Consider the following 18828-nt stretch of genomic DNA (forward strand, 5'->3'; position numbering starts at 1 on the left):
TTGAACTCAGCCCTGGCCTCCCTCCCTACCTTGGTTTCTTACCCATAAAATGAGCATGTAATAAGATGGTGAGGATTAAATGAGAGAGAGCATGCAAATTGTTATCATACTTGCCTGGCTTATAGTAAATACCTAATGGATGGTATCATTACTTGGAAATGCTTTCCAAATTCTAATCAAGTTTTAAAATTTTTTTAAAAATCCAGGTGACTTTCTTAAGAAGAAACAGGAAATGAAATTCACCCTTGAAATATACTTGGAGGATTTTAGAGGGTCTTTTCCAAGTTGTTATAAAACACCTCTGAAGTAAATTTGCCCATTTCTGCCCACACCAATCCTATAACATTCCAGGAATAAAATCTGTACTTGGGTTTAAAAATAAAACGGGTAGAACAAACTGAATTAGAAGTCCTTGGCAGACATCCCCCCCAGCAGAATGTGCTCTCAATTGGTGGTATCGCAGTAGCGATGAAAGAGAAGATGTATATTTTTTTAATCTGCCCTTGCTCCCCAATTCCTTCAGCCAGTTGTATTTCTCTAGTGTAAAAACCCAGCGTGGTTGGATTTCATGTCACCCTCCCCTCTATACCTGCACTCCCACCCCACCCCCACCCCAGAATAAACCACATCCGCTCAGACCCTCCTTCCCAAGAAAGCCTGGAGCTGAGCTGTTCTCCGATACCGTATATGTGCATAGTGGACTGCGCTGAGGAAGGTCACGGAAACATGAGAGGGCTCTGCTGTTTTCAGTTGTAGAGACTGCCAAGAAAGAAAAAAAAATCTCAAATATATTCACATCTCTCCCGTCTCTTTTTTTCTTCCGTAAATACTCAAACTCTTTTTAGAGAGGCTTTTGATAATGTGTTATCCCAGCCAACACCATGAACCTTGGATGTACGCAGTACTCCCGACTCCTAGAGGAATGACTCAGTAAAGAGAGTCAGATAAAACACGGTTGGCAGGATTGGGTAGAGAATCTTGTTACTACACACACCCCAGCCACCCCCACCCCTGCCATCACCATAGAAATTATGTAAAAACGAGACATTCTCCTCTCCCTCACACAGGCAGTTGCATCTTTCCCAAAAATGGAAGGGGAGAAAGCTTTCTTTGGCTGAGCCATATGCAAAAAATTATGGAACATCTGTGTAAGTAACAACATACAACAGGACAAATTATTGGTGGTAAAAGGCAAAACCCTTGTTTCACAAACATGTCTGGAGATAGTGTGTATACAGAACCTTGCTTTGTGGTAATTACGCACAATAACTGTCAGCCTTGTGGACCACAGGCTGGGCTCTTAATAACACATCATTGAGGTGGGGTGTTCTTTTCTTTTCCTCTTCTTTTTTGTTCTAGCCTTTCTTTTCTCTTCCCTCCCTTCATTTTGGAGGTTGTTGAACAAACCGTATAGGTTTATTTCCATAGTTGCTGTGATCTGGAAAACTAAACCAGAAGTATGGGAGATGTGGTGACTTATCTTGAAATGCACTAGTGGGTGGTAACCCCCATTCACCCCGATCTGTTTCCCTCCAGCGCTAATCCAAAGAGTGCGGCAACTGCGGGTCCAAGCAACTCATCAGTAACTTCAGGAATTTTTTCTAACATTTAACTCTGTTCTCAGTCTCAACACCCACGACAAAAATAATGTCATTCCAGGCGAATTTAGTTGCTTTACTTATTCTGAAACTCATTGTGATGTTGCCTGAGTGGCAAGCCTGCCAGGCACATGTACTTAAAAATGTGATATTGTAGAGTCAGCCTCCAGTGGGAATCCAAAGACCTAAGATTTGGGCCCCAGTTCCCACAGCCTCTCGCCGTGTGATCTGGGGAAACAGAATCAGGCAGCTGTCCAGGCCTCCGGGTCTCTGTCTGTCAAGGGGGAGGCAGTGATACCTACTCACAGTTCTGAGTGATTCAGATGAGAATAAAAATGTAGAAGTTCAGGTCTTACTATTATGAGAGAAACACCGATGCTATTGTTTTTTATGCTAAAAGGGCTCTAAACATCCCATCAGCACCTGCTGTCAGCTTTCTTTGTATATTTTGCAGCGCCAGTGAGCAACTTGGGGTCTCCCCAGTCAATAAAGAAAAGGGAGTTTGAAAGAAGTGGGGGATGTCTCTTTATGGGGAAGAAGAGGTAGGGCAGAGTTTAAAGCTAGGGATTTTAGGAAGAGAAACACACCACGGCCGCAGCTCAGCACGCGTCCCTCCGCTCCTTGGAAATCTCTAAGCTCTCAGCACATAGCAAGGAGGGGGCAGATACAGTGACTGGTAGCCAAGGTGACCCCTGACAGCCTTCCCTGCCTTTCCTCCCTCCACTTCCCATTGGTAGCCCATGTTCCAGCCAATCCCGACTCCCATTACAATTCCAGCATTCCCGGCACGTTCGCATCCATGTTCCCCTCATTCTGACCCAGCCCATCAGAATCCTCCTCAGTCCTCCCGACCCAGCTCACACTCGTGTCCTCCACAAACCATTCTAACTGCAAAGCCAGCTAGCTTCTCCCTCCTTTGGGCTCCCAGATCCCTTTATTATGTGTACTTCTTAGCTATTTATAGCGCTTATCACAGTCTGCCTGAGAGTGTAGTTACTGTGTAACTGTTTTAGCAGAAAAGGGCACCCCAGCACTCTGGGCAGATATGCAGGGCGGGAGTGAGCTTGCTTCCCCTCTCTGCCATCCGCTAGCGCTGTCACTGGGGTAAGTAATTAACCTCTCTCTGTCTGCTTTCCTCATTTGCAAACTGGGCTTCATAATAATAGCTACCTCACAAAGTTGTCGTGAGGATTAAACGAATGTCTCTCTTTTATAGCAGTGTATAACCTAAGAAATATTGGCTATTAGTAGTCCCGGTACGTGCTTCTAAGCCCTCGCAACTGTACTCTATGTATAGAAAAGACCCAATCCATAAACATCAAAGTCAATATCAGGTACATTTAGCAGTATAAAAATCTGTTCATTTGAGTCAGCTAAAAAATTCAGAGTGCAGCAAACTTCCCCTCCCACAGCCACATCCCACCAGTCGCTGAAAATCTGTGAGGAATCAGAGTATTTCAAAACAACCTCAGAGCCCTGTGGAATACATTTGCAGTCGTCTTTATGCGTCTGCTTTCTCTTTTGGGTGCAAACAGTTAGCAGAGCCCGATTATAAGGCATACATATGTATGCAGCATTATTTTGCAGAAGCTGAATGAAAGAATGGAAGTCGTATCTTGCCTGAGTCTTTCCATCTAAGCCTTGAGGGCTCATGGCCCTAGACATTGGAGGCAGTTGAGGTCACTTTGAAAACGGAGCCCTTGATGTTCTGCTCAAGGTTTAGAAGCATTTACAACAAATCAGGGGGATGAAAGTATGAAAAATCAGAAAAGAGGACCACCTTTTCTTTAGAGTCTTTGTAGTAATATTTTGTGTGAGAGTGTGTATGTGTGTTTAACCTTCAGGCAAGAAGCAAGAGGGTAGCTTCCGCTTGGAACTAGCTAACTCTGTATAAAGTTTATTTCTGTGGCTCTCTGATTTTGCCCCCAAGGGACATTTGGCCATGTCTAGAGACGTTTCTGGTTGTCACAATTATGGAGGTCTAACCAGCCTCTAGTGGGTAGGGACCACGGATGCTGTTAAACATCCATAATGCACTGGACAGCCCCCCACAACAAAGAATTATCCAGTACAAAATGTTAGTAGCCCCGAGGGTGAGATACCCTGGTTTACCTTAACCAGAAAGAGCAATGAGAATTCCTGGTGAGGAATGTCCACCACATCTGTGCTGGAGAGAGCCGTGGCCCCCACTGAATGCCACGTGGAGCTCCTCTACTGGACCTAAAACACACGCTGCCACAAAAATGCCTCCTGCTCTTCCTCTCCAGTAAATCCAGTCCATGAGGACAGACTTCATGAGGAGAAAGGGCGGCTGGTTCTCTGTCCTTTGCTGCCGGATTATTTCTGGTCCCTTAATCTCAATCCTGCCTTGTATGTGATGTTTTACTTCCGGTTTCTTTTTTTTCCTTGCGGAGAAGGATCCGCCCTGAGCTGAAATCCTCCTTTTTCCCTCCTCCCCAGTGCCTCGGTGCATGGTTGCGTGTCCTAGTTGTAAGCCCTCCTAGCTCTTCTCTGTGAGCCGCTGCTACAGCATGGCTACTGGCAGACGAGTGGTGTGGTTCCACGACCGGGAAGTGAACCCAGGCCGCTGAAGTGGAGAGCGTGGAACTTTAGCCACTAGACCATCAGGGCTGGCCTCCAGTTTCTTAATTTAGTAGTGCCGTGAGACAAGACCGATGTAGGAGGTAGAGAAGGGTTAAAGCAGCAAGTGGGTGCTGGGTGGAGGGAGAGGGAAGCAAGAAAGAAAGAAAGAAGGAGAGACAGAGAGAGAGAGAGATGTACAAATGGAGAGCCGCTTGGTTTCATGGTCCTGGAGTTTTTAGCTAGAGGTTTTGCTGCCAGTGTCTCTCCATCCTTCACACACACAGACACACACACACACACACACACACACACCCCACCCCACCAGCACATGCAGGCCAGGTGGCTCCTGCTTACATACATGGCTTGGCGCTTTTACTCTTTGGCTAAGACCATTTCACACATGAACAACACAGCCTCCTCCCAGAGATTTGTCATCCATCTGCTTGCAGAAGGGCTGTCTGTTTCCCTCCGAAAACTGGTCCAATCAACATTTTCCTTTGGCCGGGGTAGCTTACCAGCAGCTCCTCCATAAGGTCCGTAATTGCAATTCTCATTCTCATTTGCCTGGCTGGCTTCACCCTTCTGTCCTCTTTCTGTGCCTCCCCCCAACCCCCATCCTCAGCCCTCTCCTCCTTTTCTGTTTAGAAGCCCTGTCAGAATGAATGACAGAATCAACTTCCTTCCCCGCTAACGGCTCATTACTCATAACTTTAAAGCAATGTTGCCTTCTGTCCTCCCAAGGTTTGCAGATTTTCCCCCCAAATGATCCCCCTCCAGAGGGAAATAGCGATGAATGCCTTGCCTCACACTCTCTCTAAGCTATGCCTCTGTAGCAGTGTTGTGGGCAAATATGCCACTGAGTCTTTACTTGTGATCCGCGCCATCCTGTCTTCTCCCATATGCTCACAGCAGACACTGGTTAATACCAGTCTGTGAGCATCTTGAGGCTAGCTTTGAAGTCTTACTCTAATGTCATCACGCTGATACAGTACACACTTTCTCTCTGTTCCGGAACACGGGGTCATCTCTCACTGGCAAGCAAATTATGGGATGTGGACCACTAACTCTGACATGGCAGCCACGTTTGTGGTTGAGCGAGGGAGCGGATGATGGGCTCAGGGAGGACTGAGGACTGAGCGGTGTTTCAGGATTCTCAGTCCCACTGCCTTTCTCCCAAGTGACTTCTCATTCCTAAATTTTGAAAAGTGAGTAACACAAGTAGGAGGTACGGTATTGTGAGAACTAAAAAGTAAATCTAGTGATAAACTCTTTGATGTTTACAGGGTAAATATCCATGCCAAAGCTTCAAGGACTCAGATTACGGTGGAAATGTTTTATTAAAAAATCTGAAATCTGCTATTTTGAAAGGAAAAGAAAAATCTCAAGAATGATTAAGAAGATATGGAGAATCTGCGGGATCTAAGGGGTGTGAATTATGCTTTTCTGTGGTTCACTACTGGGTGACCTGGACCTGTAACTAGGCTGTATGTTCCAGTGTAATGTATTTGGAATATTCCTAGACAGTAAGTTAAGGGGTAAACGCTGTTAAAATGCTGCTATACAAAAAGGCCTGTTGAACTAATACCCTTGAGTGAGGAATGCAAGTGCCTGGTGAGCCACTTTTGGTAAACAACTTGGCACAGTAAGATAAAGCACTTTATCCTGAATGTGCCTTTGTCCTGAATGTGATGTTTGTGGGTACAGAGGGGTCCTGAGACACTTGTAGATATTTCAAAGCACATGTAGGTGTTTGTTTTTGCTCTGGTCCGTGGAACCCTGAATCAAGCATTTGTGCACTTTAAAATATGAAACAATGAAGAGAGCTAGTGTTTGGTAGCATTTTAGAGGGAAGAAAGACGATAGCTAGGATATTGCTCTGCTTTTGGTTGATTGAGTTTGTATGTAATGGGCACATGATGGAATAGTCTGCAAGGGCGCCAGAAACCACCATTCATAGAAGGCAAGGTGCAGAATGCAAGGAGAGCCACCAGGCCAGACCCAGCAGCATCAGAGAGTTGCCGAAGGTCCTCAGAGAAGATACAGCACCAGCAGTGGGGTTGCTTCCAGGCCAACCAGAGCTGCTGAGTCTTCTAGAAGGTTCTGAATGGCCTAGCCCATGAATTCCTTGAATCATGGAGCACCTACACTCCTTTCACCCTCAGAACATTTCTTTCTTCTCTTCTTCACCTTGACTGCTACCCCTTCAGAGATCCCAGCTGATTCTCTCTCAAACCCATGCCCAGCAAGATCTTCTGAAGGCTTTCTTATACATTCCTTCAACCATCGTTCTAAATGGGAGGATTGATACGGACAACATTGAGAATTACAGTTTATTCTCCATGAAATGACCACTTTCTTATGGGGTGTGCCTGGAACATTGGGCAAACCCTGGAAGTAAGTTGACTGGATACTAGTATCAAATAGCCATAGTTTGCCAGTGTGCCCTAGGTCAAACAGAAAGAGGTACTGTCAGTAAAGTCAGGCCCCCAACAGGGCTGAAAAGTCAGTTCTAAGAAAGCCTCTCCTTTGCTGTGATTTTCCAGATGAGCTGTGTGGATAATTTCGCATCACTGGATGATTGTGTATGCAGTCCACTCCCACACCCTTGCACACACATGGTTCGCGTGCTTCATTCCTGCCTTCATATGAACCCACAGCTCTGATTTGGCTCATAGGAGCAATTATACTGCAGCAACAATTAGAAAAGAAACTGGAAGTCCTAAGACCTGAGTTCCAGGCTGAGCTCGGCCACCTGCTTTCTGTCTACCTTAGACAAACCACTTAACCTCTCTGGTCTTGATTTTACGCATATTATCACACCTGGTCATCCAGTCTTATAGGATTGCCTGGAGGATCATATGATGCCAAGGATGTAAAAGTGCTTTGTGATGTTAAAAGGGCTTTATGTAATGGGTTCTTACAAGCTCTATAGGCACAGCCGTTGGCCTCTGGACCTAGCACTCTCGTAAGGCTAGTTCAATTGATAAGCTTCATTTGTTTTGAGCAGCTCAGATGCTCACTCTGTTAAGAACAATGACTCTTAAGAACATCATCATTTGTCATGATAATAATCAGGCAGCATTGAGCAGACTTGCATGAGGATTCATTACGCCAACAGCCTCCGGCTTGCTACCTTAGGATCACTATACTTATTTGGAAACCACTTTGTTTAACTTCTGTCCACTCATAAAACTTCACCTTGCTTCCTCTCCTGTCTCATCCTCCCCAGTTAACCCTTGAGAGCTTGTGGATAGGGTTAGGCCCCGTGCGCCCTAAATTGCCCTTCCTTCTCTCTAGTCCTCCACCTCGCTGATCAGCAGTGTTGCAGCCAGCGGCAAGTAGCTGCAAATTCTCTTGTACACAAGAGAGCCGCTTAAAGCCCCAATCCCAGACACAGAGAGGAAACCATTGCTATTGTCCTATGAGATGTTAGAAGTCTTCGAGCCCGTGGTACCCGGGATGTTGGGAGCTAACATTCCTTGCGGTTAAATCACCAGAACATCATGACACAGCATGGCATGAGGACTCAGTTCATGGTGATTGGCTGTTTGATTGATGAGAGGATCTAAGTTATTTAGGAGATTTTTGTCTAGAAGAGGGACTGAAGAGAAAAGAGGGTATACCTTCATTTATGATATTTGTAACTTCAGAATAATGAGAGTTTTTATGACTGATAGGTAATGAGATCTTTCTTTTAGTAGAAAACAGTGAAGATGGGGCAAGCTGAAGTTATGAAAAATGGCCTGATGCAAAATGACTAGAAGAATGTCAGGACTGTTGAGATCCTACTTGAACAATAGCAGATCAGAGGCAGCACTTCAGTTCTCAGACTTGTTGATTGACATGTGAAGTATTATTCAGAGATTAGTGTGTGATTATAAGGATTTCCTCCCCCAGCCCTATCACTAATTGTCCCTTCATTAAAAATGAATTTTAGAGTTCCCTCTCCAAAACTCCTTACCTGAATCAGATCAAATGTCATATGACAATACTGTTCTTTTTATTGAGAGAGAATTAACACATAACATTGTATAAATTTAAGGTGTACAACGTGTTAATTTGATACATTTGTATGTTGCAGTATGATTACCACCATAGTGTTAGCTAACACCTCCACGTGGCATAATTACCATTTCTTTCTTTTGTGAGAACAATTAAGATCTACAGAGTAGAATGGCGGTTACCAGGGACTAGGGGTTGGAGGAAGTGGGGAAATGTTGTCTAAGGGGACAAACTTGCAACTAGTAGACAAATAAGTTCTGGAGATCTAATGCACAGCATAGTAATTATAGTCAACAATACTGTATTATAAACTTCAAAGTTGCTAAGACGATACTTTTTTTTAAAAAGCACCTTACTGAAAATAAAGTATTTTTCAGTTGTAAACCTTTAACACTCCTGGTTTCCCTCTGACTTGAAAATACGACAGAACTAAAATTAGACCATATTGGCCCAGGTCAGAAAAATGGAGAGGACAGAGATACGTATTAAAAAAAAAATCCCTCTGTGATAATGGAGCCCCCCACCCCACCCTTTGCTGTGTGTTCATTTTGTGTAGCATTTCCCCAACTGATGAGACTTAACCTGAAAGGAAATCATTCGTGACTGGATTTTTATAGTGAGAGATAAAGATGTGCCTGGTTGGGTGCATTCCAGTTTTGTGGTTGATTTGCTTGGTGACTGGCAGGACCTCTTACTCTTGCTGCCCCTCAGTTTGTGAAGGAGATTTCACTGTAAATGTGGGAATAGGATCCACTGATGCTGAATTGCCAGGGCTAAAGGGACTCAGAAGCCCTCTCGTCTAATTCTCCTTCCAGGAAGGGGGTAACTTTTCAAGTCAAAGAGCAAGAATGTCACTAAACAGAGTTTACAGCTATCTCGGAAGCTTCTGCTCATTTAAGGCAAGGGTTTTAGAAGGTATCAGAAGAAGGGAGAGGACAGGCGCTATTGTGATTCCAGGTAGGCGGAGAAGAGAAAGTGTGATCTGTGCTTTGGTGTAAATAACGTCACGTGCCCACACTTCCTATGCGTGGCTCCCTCTCGCTCACCCACGCTGTGAGCCCACTGAAGCCTCTGTGGGCAGAAACAGTCACTCAGTGTGTTGTCAGAGAACTTGTATATCTGATATTTCTTGATTCAGAGTCTACCCCCTGTCTCTGAAACCTGAAAATGTGTGGCCCTCTCTAAGGATGACCATTGGCAGCAAGCCAAGACACTGCTGCTCCAACTTGGAATGAATAGGAATGTGATTTAGCCATTCTTTTTTGCACACAGATGCAAAAAAACAAACTCTTATCTACTTCAGAAGATGAATATCTTATTTAAGTACTATCTTTGCAACAGGTACTGAGACTAGAATATTAGAAGAAATACACATGCAGCGGCCATGAAATGGGCTTTAAAGGTCGATCTTGGTCACACTGCATTGTTTTCCCTGTTTATTTCCATAGGAAATCAGCAGTTTGAGACTTAACTGTGGTTGATTTTAATTTGTCATAGTTGTGGTTGTCTTGATTACTGCCTGCTTGGTACGTAGGAATGTGTGGAGATGCGTGCGCAGTTACTCCCGCACGTGTGTGTGCACACCCTCAGCCCTGCAGTGTACATATGACTGCACACCCTCGCCCCTGCAGTTTGCATACGCATGCGCACTCACGCTCCTCCCCCCCCCACGTGTGCAACTTTGCCTGTGTCTGACCTGGCCCTCACCCTTGGGCCTGTGTATAACCTTATAAAGTAAGAGACACCCCAATGTTTAACTCTACAGCTTTGTACGTTCAAAATATTTTTGCAAAATGCCCATTCAGAGAAAGAGGAAGGACTCAAACCCAAAAAGTCTAAACAATTACACGTTGCTTTCCATCTCCTGATCTCAGAGCTGTACTCATCCATTATTTTAAAATTATGTATTTTAGTCATTGTTTATCCAAGGAGGTGGGGGGCAAATATAACTGTTAGTGCTGTCACTGATTTTGCTTCCTTTTTTTCTTTGATGTCCTTACCGTTGTTAAAATGACACCGCTGATTGATATGTGGGTGATGTGACATATTCGTTTTAGTTTGAATAATCTCACCCTTGTGTCTTCTCACACCATGGTAGATGGTAGGGTAATAGATAGAGTAAAAAAACCAAGAGAAAGGCCAGAACAACTGTTTTTAAAAAGTTCATGCTACCCTAGCAACTTGAGTTGGAGGAACCTAATAAATAAATGGGAAGCTAGTCCCTGTCCTAATGCGCTTCTACTGAATTCCAACTGGGAACCTTATGGTTTCATGTGCGAATCAAAGAGAGGAGTGCCAATAGGCAGCCAGAGCATTTTTTATGCCATAAGCCAGTAAACGTGCATATATCACATGTAAATCAGGGTCAGAGAGGGTGACAGTCAGCTATGCAACTAATGAGAAATTATGCAAAATTAGATTATGTACATGTTTTCAGTTTTTGTCTCTTAGCAGTTTAAATCTTTAATTAAAATACACATGACAGAGGCACAGTCTGTAACTGTTCGATTTTCTGTGCTCTGGCTGTAAGGTAATAAAGCCTTCCAAGTTATTTTTATGGGTCATTCTATCTAGTGGCAACTTGGAATATAAAGCCATCTCCCAGCTTCCCAAAAGTACTGTCTGTTTTCTCACTTTCTAATAATTACTTCAGATCTGAGAGTAAGGACTTGTCACAGTGAATACAAATTAGTCAGCTTCACAGTACTACTAAATGTGGAATGTTTGGGTCTGAGTTTTATCCATTTGGGACAGAGTAACAAGATCATTTGTGGATGTCTGCCTCCATGCATGCCGTGTAGACATACTCAGAACACCAGCATAACTTCTAAGACAGTCTTCCTAATACTCTATATTGTCTAACAGCTGAGCTGTTGTTAAATAAAAATATGAAAGTATTTGTAGTCGTGTTTCCCCCCATCCTCAACCTCTTAAATGGTACAGATAATAAATGCATTTTAATATTTATTTAGAAAGTGCACATCCTGGGACTGTTTCACAAGATAGCTCATTTGTTTGATGGTCCTCAGAGATAGTGAACATCCTACCACCGTATTCCTAGTGGCCTTCACACCAGAGAAGTAAAATGCAGCGTAGAACACTCCAACTCAGTGTTTATGGAGAACATTGGTACTGTGGTAACTTCCATTCGATTCAAGTTATTTAGTGAGGATTTACATAATTTGCATTCACATGTGACTTTCTGTCATTTTAAGAGTGCGTTTATGTTGCAGCAAAGTCTTTGTGGGCTGTATCCTCCAATGCAGCGATGTGTGTGTGTGTGTGTGGGGGGGGTGTTGTTGTATAAAAGGTTTTTGTCCCCCAAGCCACCCTCAGTCCTTGTATCTTTCTGCACCAGAACTAAGTGCCCTCCGATCATGGCCAACTAGGCCAAAGAATGAGGGCTTGTCCTTCAAAAGCTCTGTAGATAATAGGATGAGCTGTTACTTGTGTTGTCACCTCACCCCCAGACACTCCCACTGCCCTCCAGTGGGAGTAGGGGTGGGTTGGAGTGGAAGAGCAGACTTTGCCAAATGCTGGCCGAAAGCCCTGAGATTCCTTCGAATGTGTTGCTGGCTCTTTTTCACTCCCAGCCTAACCTCGCTTACCCTCGGTACCTCCATTGCAGACTGGGACAGGTGCTCACCACACACACCAGTTATGTTTCCCTCGTTTACCTTCCCCTCAAGGCTCCACTTGCACTCTTGGTCGTCGTATTTGCCGATTTCTCCAAAGGGAAATATAGAATGTCATCCAGCCTGGGCCTCACACCTTCTGAGATGACACCACTGAGGCTCAGGTCCCCTCCCATGCACACCACAACACCCAACAATGGAGGAGAATATTCCTTTTTACTGCAAGCCATTTGGACATTTTAAATCATTCATTCTAAATATTAAATTTTTAAACTTATAAAATATACTTGTAAAAATTGGGTAATTACTGGGCAAATGAGTAGATAGTAATAGAACTATCATAAGAATAGGCTTGGTTATTAATTACCACAATGATTATAATAGATGACATTTATTGAGCATTTATGTGCCAAGCACTGTGCTGAAATATCTACATGCGTCAGCTCATCGAAAGCTCATGACAATTGTAAGGTATATATACTCTTATTATGCTCATTCAGTAGAAAAGGGAATGGGGGCTTAGGGTGGGTAGTTACATGACTTGAACAAAATCATAGCTTGTAAGTGGAGGAGCTGGTTCGGTGAAGCCCCTATGGCATATCAAGGGCAACATCCCAGGCTGGGGACGTACATGAGGTTCCCACATAGATGACGTGTTGTAAATTCCACCCCAGAAATGTCCTGAAATGGGAACACGTTGGCCAAGTTCCAGACCATGACTGATGTCCACGTCAAGCTAATGCTCTATCTCTAAGGAACAAATAGAAGTTGTTACATCATTTACACTAAATCACTACCATTAACACCTGTGATTGTTAGTGTTCCAAGGATTGCGTGGTCTAACTGTCCAAATCTCATGAGTGAGCCAGGCTTCTCTTCTTCTTCTTTGATTTGACCTATGCCAGGTATTGCGGTGGATTTCTGTACTTTCTACTTTATTCCAAAGACCAAGCATTTCTGAAAGCCCCAGTGCTCTACCGGAAGTGAGAGAGGGCCAGTTAATGTGCCTACGGAAAGAAGTACCACTTAGACACCCAAAAGATTCCATTTCTGTACAACTACAAGAATCTTTCACAAGGAACCAGGGATCCATAGTTTAGAGAAAGAAAATAATAGCACAAGGGAACAATATCTACTTTGATAATGAGAATAATTTGAGAAATTACATCTTCTAGACATAGAGAGTTCAACAGGAAGAATTATTCATTAATTCTTTCTTTAATAGACATTTTAAGCACCTATTAGGTGCCAGATATCTTTTTGCAGCTCTAGGTCAGTGTTCGCTTCTCAATCTTTGCTGTACAGAGTGATTTGATGCATACTTCCATTAATCACCCCAGCTCACTACTCCTTCCCTTCATTCATTCATTCATTCATTCACTCACATAGTTTTTAACCTCAAGAGCCCTCACATTAAAGACGGGATTAATATGGAGGGCTTCTGAGAAGCTGAATTTTGAACCAAGTCTTAAAGAATGAATTAGGGTAATGGCAGGTGGAAAACCAAAGCAGCACATTCTAGACGTGGAAGTCCCATTTTGTTCAGGTTTGTCTCTTCTTGATAACAAGCTAAAACTTAGAAGTCCCAGACCAATTGCTGCCAATCATTATCTCACGCTAGACTTATGTAGTCCTGCCCTTCTATAATAGAGTCTATAAATTGTCCAAAAGTACACATTTATGTCAGTTGTTATTACTGAATATGATTTGACTTGAACTGATCATCATTGCGGGTGTACTATTCAGTAATGTTGTATAGAGTTTGACTGTATTGTTCTGCTGAACATAGACTTATTATTTATTTGGCTTAGGTCTCAGTAGTGTTTCATGGAACGGCAACATCCTTTAAGTGCAGGATGCTGATATGATTAGCCTTCTTAGGGACAGAGTCATGGATTTGTTCTTCAAACCCAAATGGCATCAATTGTATGGTAGCTAGATAGTATTTAGAAACTAAAAAGTAGGGTAGGCTGTGAAAAAAAAAGTTGTAACTCCCTCTATTTGTTAAAGTAGACATATGATCAAATGCTTTCTTATTCTGATTTTCCTTAAGAACTATGACTTAGAAATAATTATTGGTGTTTGCTTTGCCTTCAGGACCAAAAACCTTCTAAAGTTCCCAGAAATGTTATCTATGAACCAAACTGGGGATGAGACCACTAATAATAGTAACAAGTCACTCAAGATGGGATGGACCTTTTCCTTTTAACAGTCAACCTCTTTTTTTTTTTTTTTAAGTATATTCTAGAGAATTAATTTGGGGCTTGTGAAAGGAACACGCAGTGTTCATTTTAAAGGAAAGTAACAAAAAGATTAAAATATTGGTAGAGTCAATGCCTGATGAACCCCAGGATTTACTCCATCATATATTTATTTATTCATTCATGTATTCATTTATTCATTCAATAAATATTTATTAAAAACCTAGACTATGCAAGGTGCTAAGCCAGATTGTACTAGGTATAAAATGATAAATGAAATAGGGTTTCTGCTTTCCAGAAACTAAAGGTCTACCAAAGGAATTAGACATGTACACACACATAGCCGTAAGATAAGGAAGGAGAAAGAGTTGGGAACTATGAAAAAAGAACATTGAAAACGGGATGGGATTCAGAGGGGTCTGAGGTATTGTATGTAGTGAAACTATTTTAAAATTTAGAGTGTATAAGTTAAGTTGGAGATTCCTTTAGAAAACATCTCTCTATGAAATAGAAGTTTATATACGGAGAGGAATAATAATTGTAGTTGACATTTATGGAACATTTAATATGTAGCAGGCACCATGCTGAGTGCTTTTCGTGCATTGTCTCATTGAATCCGCACACCAACCCTATAAGGTAGGCATCATTCTTTCTTATATTTTAGAGATTGCTGTATTGTATGCTCCATGGTTGTAGCAAAAGCTTTGTCTAGAAGAGACCACACAGATAGAGGGTACGAGGGAAAGTGGATATGTAAGGCAGTATTAATTACTGGGCCAGTAAAATCTAATTTAGATTTTGGGATAGAAAGTCATTTTACATTAATTCGATCTAAATTATGGGATCCTTCTTGGAAAATAAGTTAAGTACTCATAGCCATATAAACTATTGACTAAAATTTTTTTCAGTGTATAAATACCACTTTTCAGAAACTGGATAATGTCCGTGTGTTATCAGCACACTAAATGCAAAATGGATGCTCGAGAAGGCCTGATATTTTCTCCTGTGAATAAATTAAACATTTTGCCTACAACCCTGTTTACATTATTGACTTACATACTGGCCCCATTTCCCCTCGCTGTATACAATTTTCCTCAGTCATTTGGGGAAGGAAAAAAATGATTAAAAATTTCCTCACCTAGGGCCAGCCCTGGTGGCCTAGTGGTTAAGTTCAACAGACTCCACTTGAGCACCCCAGATTCAGTTCCCGAGTGTGGACCTACACCACTCATCAGTGGCCATGTGGCGGCGGCCCACATAGAAAATAGAGGAAGATTGGTGACAGATGTTAGTTCAGGTGAATCTTTTTCCTCAGGAAAAAAAAGGAAAATGCAATTTCCTCACCTACTTTTTCCTGCCTTGAGAGAATTCTTGCTTCCAAGAGATATGGAGGAGGGCCGTACCTGGAGCAGGAAGGCTCTAGGTACCAACAGAACAAATGAGGTTTGAGCATTTATTTTGGCTATAACTAAGGCTTTTGTCCATTAATAAAAATGTTACTTAATTCACCTTATCCTCACCTAACAGGCGAAGGTTAAATTAAAGTTGTTACATGTGCCGTCCCAGCTCCCTCCCAAGGCTGTAGTAGTGAGAGTCAAGAACCGGGCACGACTCACTCAGGATCCTTTCTCAGCTGCTTCTGCTTTTGCTTCCAGGAGCTCTATTTCCCACCTGCTCAGGGAAAAATAGGACTTAGATGTTGAAATAATTCCTCTGGAACCTCCAATTATACAATAAACATATTTGTGGAAAAGAAGCATAACATGCTTGAACTGTCACTTTTCTTAGTGAATTTTATTTATGTGCGTAATGGAAGGTAAATATTAAAGAAACTGCTGCGTGAATCAGTACCTTCCATTGGAGTTCAGATCAGTAGGGCCTCCCCTATCAATATCTAACTTCTCTCAAAGTGATCGCCGAAATCTGAATTCAGTTTTTACTTTCATTAGAAATTATGTTTTAAGAGGTATCTTGTCAAAGATGTAAAAGAAAAATGGATTACTTATATTAGAATTATATATGCATATACCAACTGTTGTTTCACTGCTTAATATTAATTAATTGGCCATCTTTTTATTTTATTTAATCCTTCATCTTTTAAAATTATTATTTCTGTTGGGGAAACCAAGGGATAAAGTAATTTGCTAGAGGACCCAGTTGGTGTCATAGCTAGGAAAGTGGGTACCTCGGAGAGTCATCATAAAAATGAAATGGACTCATGTTTTGGGCTCCTGGTATAATGCCTGAGATGTAATATACTCAGCCAATTATAGCTGACTTTATTGTTCTAGAATCCAGATAGCCATACTTTCAGTCCATTGTGCTTGAAAACAAATCCACGGATCCTTAAATTGTACAATCTTATTAATTTAATTTTAAGGAGCCAGAAAAAATGGACTTATTAGGAAATATTCTAATCTACCAATATATTTAATAGAAGGAAGGACAAAGGTCATCTCTTTGAGAGGTTTCAAACTGTGCAATTATTTTCAGCTTGCTAGTATCAGCTTAGGAAAGCGCTGCTGTGTTTTGTAGATAAACACAACTAGCACAGATAAAGAGGCCCAAGTGAAGAGATCTTGCTGGGTTTAGCTCTTTGTTATTGTTGCTCAGTTGTGTGTTTTTAAACCCGTTTGTGGTTCAGAAGCTGATGAAACAGTGAGTACAAGTTTGAACTACGAGAAACAGGTTTGAATAAGTCTAGACATTCGGTTATCTTCTGTCTAGCATTCATTTGTGTCGTGGGCGTCACACTCTGGGGATTAGTGTTCATTATGCAGAAGCTGTTTTATCTTTGGCTTCCTTATAATAGCTTAAAGTGAATTCTGAGTGGAGAGGGCTCAGGATCTACAGGGGTTATACCAAAATGGGTTGGGTGGGTTTTAACAGAGGCCAATAAGCATTATGGCTTCACTCTCCGAGAGCTCAGTTGGTTAGATGGGTCTCGCCGCCTCATTAAGTGCACAATATAATGAAGACTTGACCAGGATTCCTTGAACAGAGAGATGGACAAGGGTAGAAATCCATTCCCGTATCAAATATCTAACACCTAGTGTAAGTATAGCAGAGAGTGGGATTATCTGTGCTGTGGAAATCTAAGGGCCCCGGGGACACCTCTGAGTATGTAATCACATTTTAATTAGCTCCTTTAGGCTACAGAAAGTGGTTCAATTTTTATCCCCTAGATTAAGCATCCCTTCTATCAACAATCAACATTTCATTTTCAAAACTCAAAGTGAAGCAGTGTTTGATTTTTCTTACTTTCTGACTTTGGGAATGTGTTTCACTTTTAGAGTGCATATAGGAATGTAAAGTAGCTCTTATTTGTCCAAATATCCCCCTCTTTAATATCTATTTCCCTGACCTGGATCCTTCCAAAGGAAATCTTGGCTTCAGGCTAGGTTCAGTGGCTGGTAGAAATCAGCATTATGTTAGGTGGGCTGCTGTGTCTGTGAAAAATCCTAGACCACCGTCACACACGCAGACCTTTTCTCCAGACACCAAAATGTCCTGTCAGATAAAAAAAAAAAAATGGTAATTAATGTGCACTACTTTTTTTTTTTTGAGGAAGATTAGCCCTGAGCTAACTACCACCAATCCTCCTCTTTTTGCTGAGGAAGACTGGCCCTGAGCTAACATCCATGCCCATCTTCCTCTTCTTTATACATGGGACGCCTACCACAGCATGGCGTTTGCCAAGCAGTGCCATGTCCACACCCAGGATCCGAACCGGCGAACCCCCAGAACATGCGCACTTAGCTGCTGTGCCACCGTGCAGGCCCCCAGTGCACTACTTTATTAAGACCAAGATTGCTGATTCAGTCCCAGTATGGACTTGTCGGTTTCATTCATTCATTTATTCTCTCACTCACTGATTCACCTTCATTCATCCATTCATTAAACATTTGGTGCATATGATATAACTGCTAGATAGGCTTCCATTACTAGGTTCCCATTTACAGACACGAGCCCACAGTACAAGAGGGTCAGACTAAGAAGTGGACGTTATAGCCGAAGTCTATCACAAAAAGAGTAAGTCAGGAGTCTCATCTTCTACAAAATGGACAAGCTATATTTTGTACCTAAAAACAAATTTTTCCCTTCCAAAGGCAGCATGGTCTAGGTAACAACATGGATTTAAGAACCAGACAAGCTTGGGTTTGAATTCCGCATTCATTATGTACTACCCATGGCATTTCGAGGACGTTCTTTTGAGCTTCAGTTTTTCTTTAAATGGAGTAATCTTTCTACTTTGTAGGGTTGTGTGACGATTAAAGATAAAACGTGAAGCATAATGATTGGCACATTTGAAAAAAAGGTTCAGCAAGGGCTCTTTCCCTTCTCCTTTCTTCGTTTCCACGCTTGTTTGGGTAGGAGTTGGGATAACTCTTCCCGTGAGTAGACAGAAACCCCATCCCCCTAATACTGCAGACTGTAGGACTTTCCTTCACAGGCAGTCCCCATGGGGCAGCACCTCCGTGCCTGAAGGTCTGGTTCACTGCCTCCCCACCTGGGTTGCAGGTATCCAGCATTCCACCATTACCTCAGGGACTGAATTTCCCCGCTGTGACCAGCGTTCATCCACCTTGATGACGCCTGAAACTCCCAAGAGAGACAACAGCCCCACAGCGTGGCCTGGAGAGGAGCAGACTCGCTCACAAGGCGCTCCCTCTCGGGATGCCATTGTTCCACTGCCAAACTCATGACCTTTGGAGAATTTGGAAATTTACTACTCTGTAGGGGGAAAGAGACAAAGAAATTCAAGATGAAGCTTTATATAAGTAAAGGGCTTTTATTATAATGGTTGAA

The 18828-nt window shown here is 42.4% G+C and overlaps 1 protein-coding gene across 5 annotated transcripts in view; it reads left to right on the forward strand.

Moving 5' to 3' along the window:
- ATXN1 (ataxin 1) overlaps positions 1 to 18828 on the forward strand; it is a 378660-nt gene that overhangs the window by 276515 nt on the left and 83317 nt on the right. Inside the window, exon 1 of one of the 5 annotated variants that reach the window (XM_046639028.1) lies at positions 2684 to 2702. The exons of the other annotated variants lie outside the window; for them this stretch is intronic. The gene's annotated coding sequence lies outside the window, so the exon portion shown is untranslated. Of the gene's footprint in view, positions 1 to 2683; positions 2703 to 18828 lie in introns of those variants that run through there. 5 annotated transcript variants of the gene reach the window in all.

The sequence above is a fragment of the Equus quagga genome, chromosome 15, assembly GCF_021613505.1.
Source record: "Equus quagga isolate Etosha38 chromosome 15, UCLA_HA_Equagga_1.0, whole genome shotgun sequence".
Taxonomy (NCBI): Eukaryota; Metazoa; Chordata; class Mammalia; order Perissodactyla; family Equidae; genus Equus; species Equus quagga.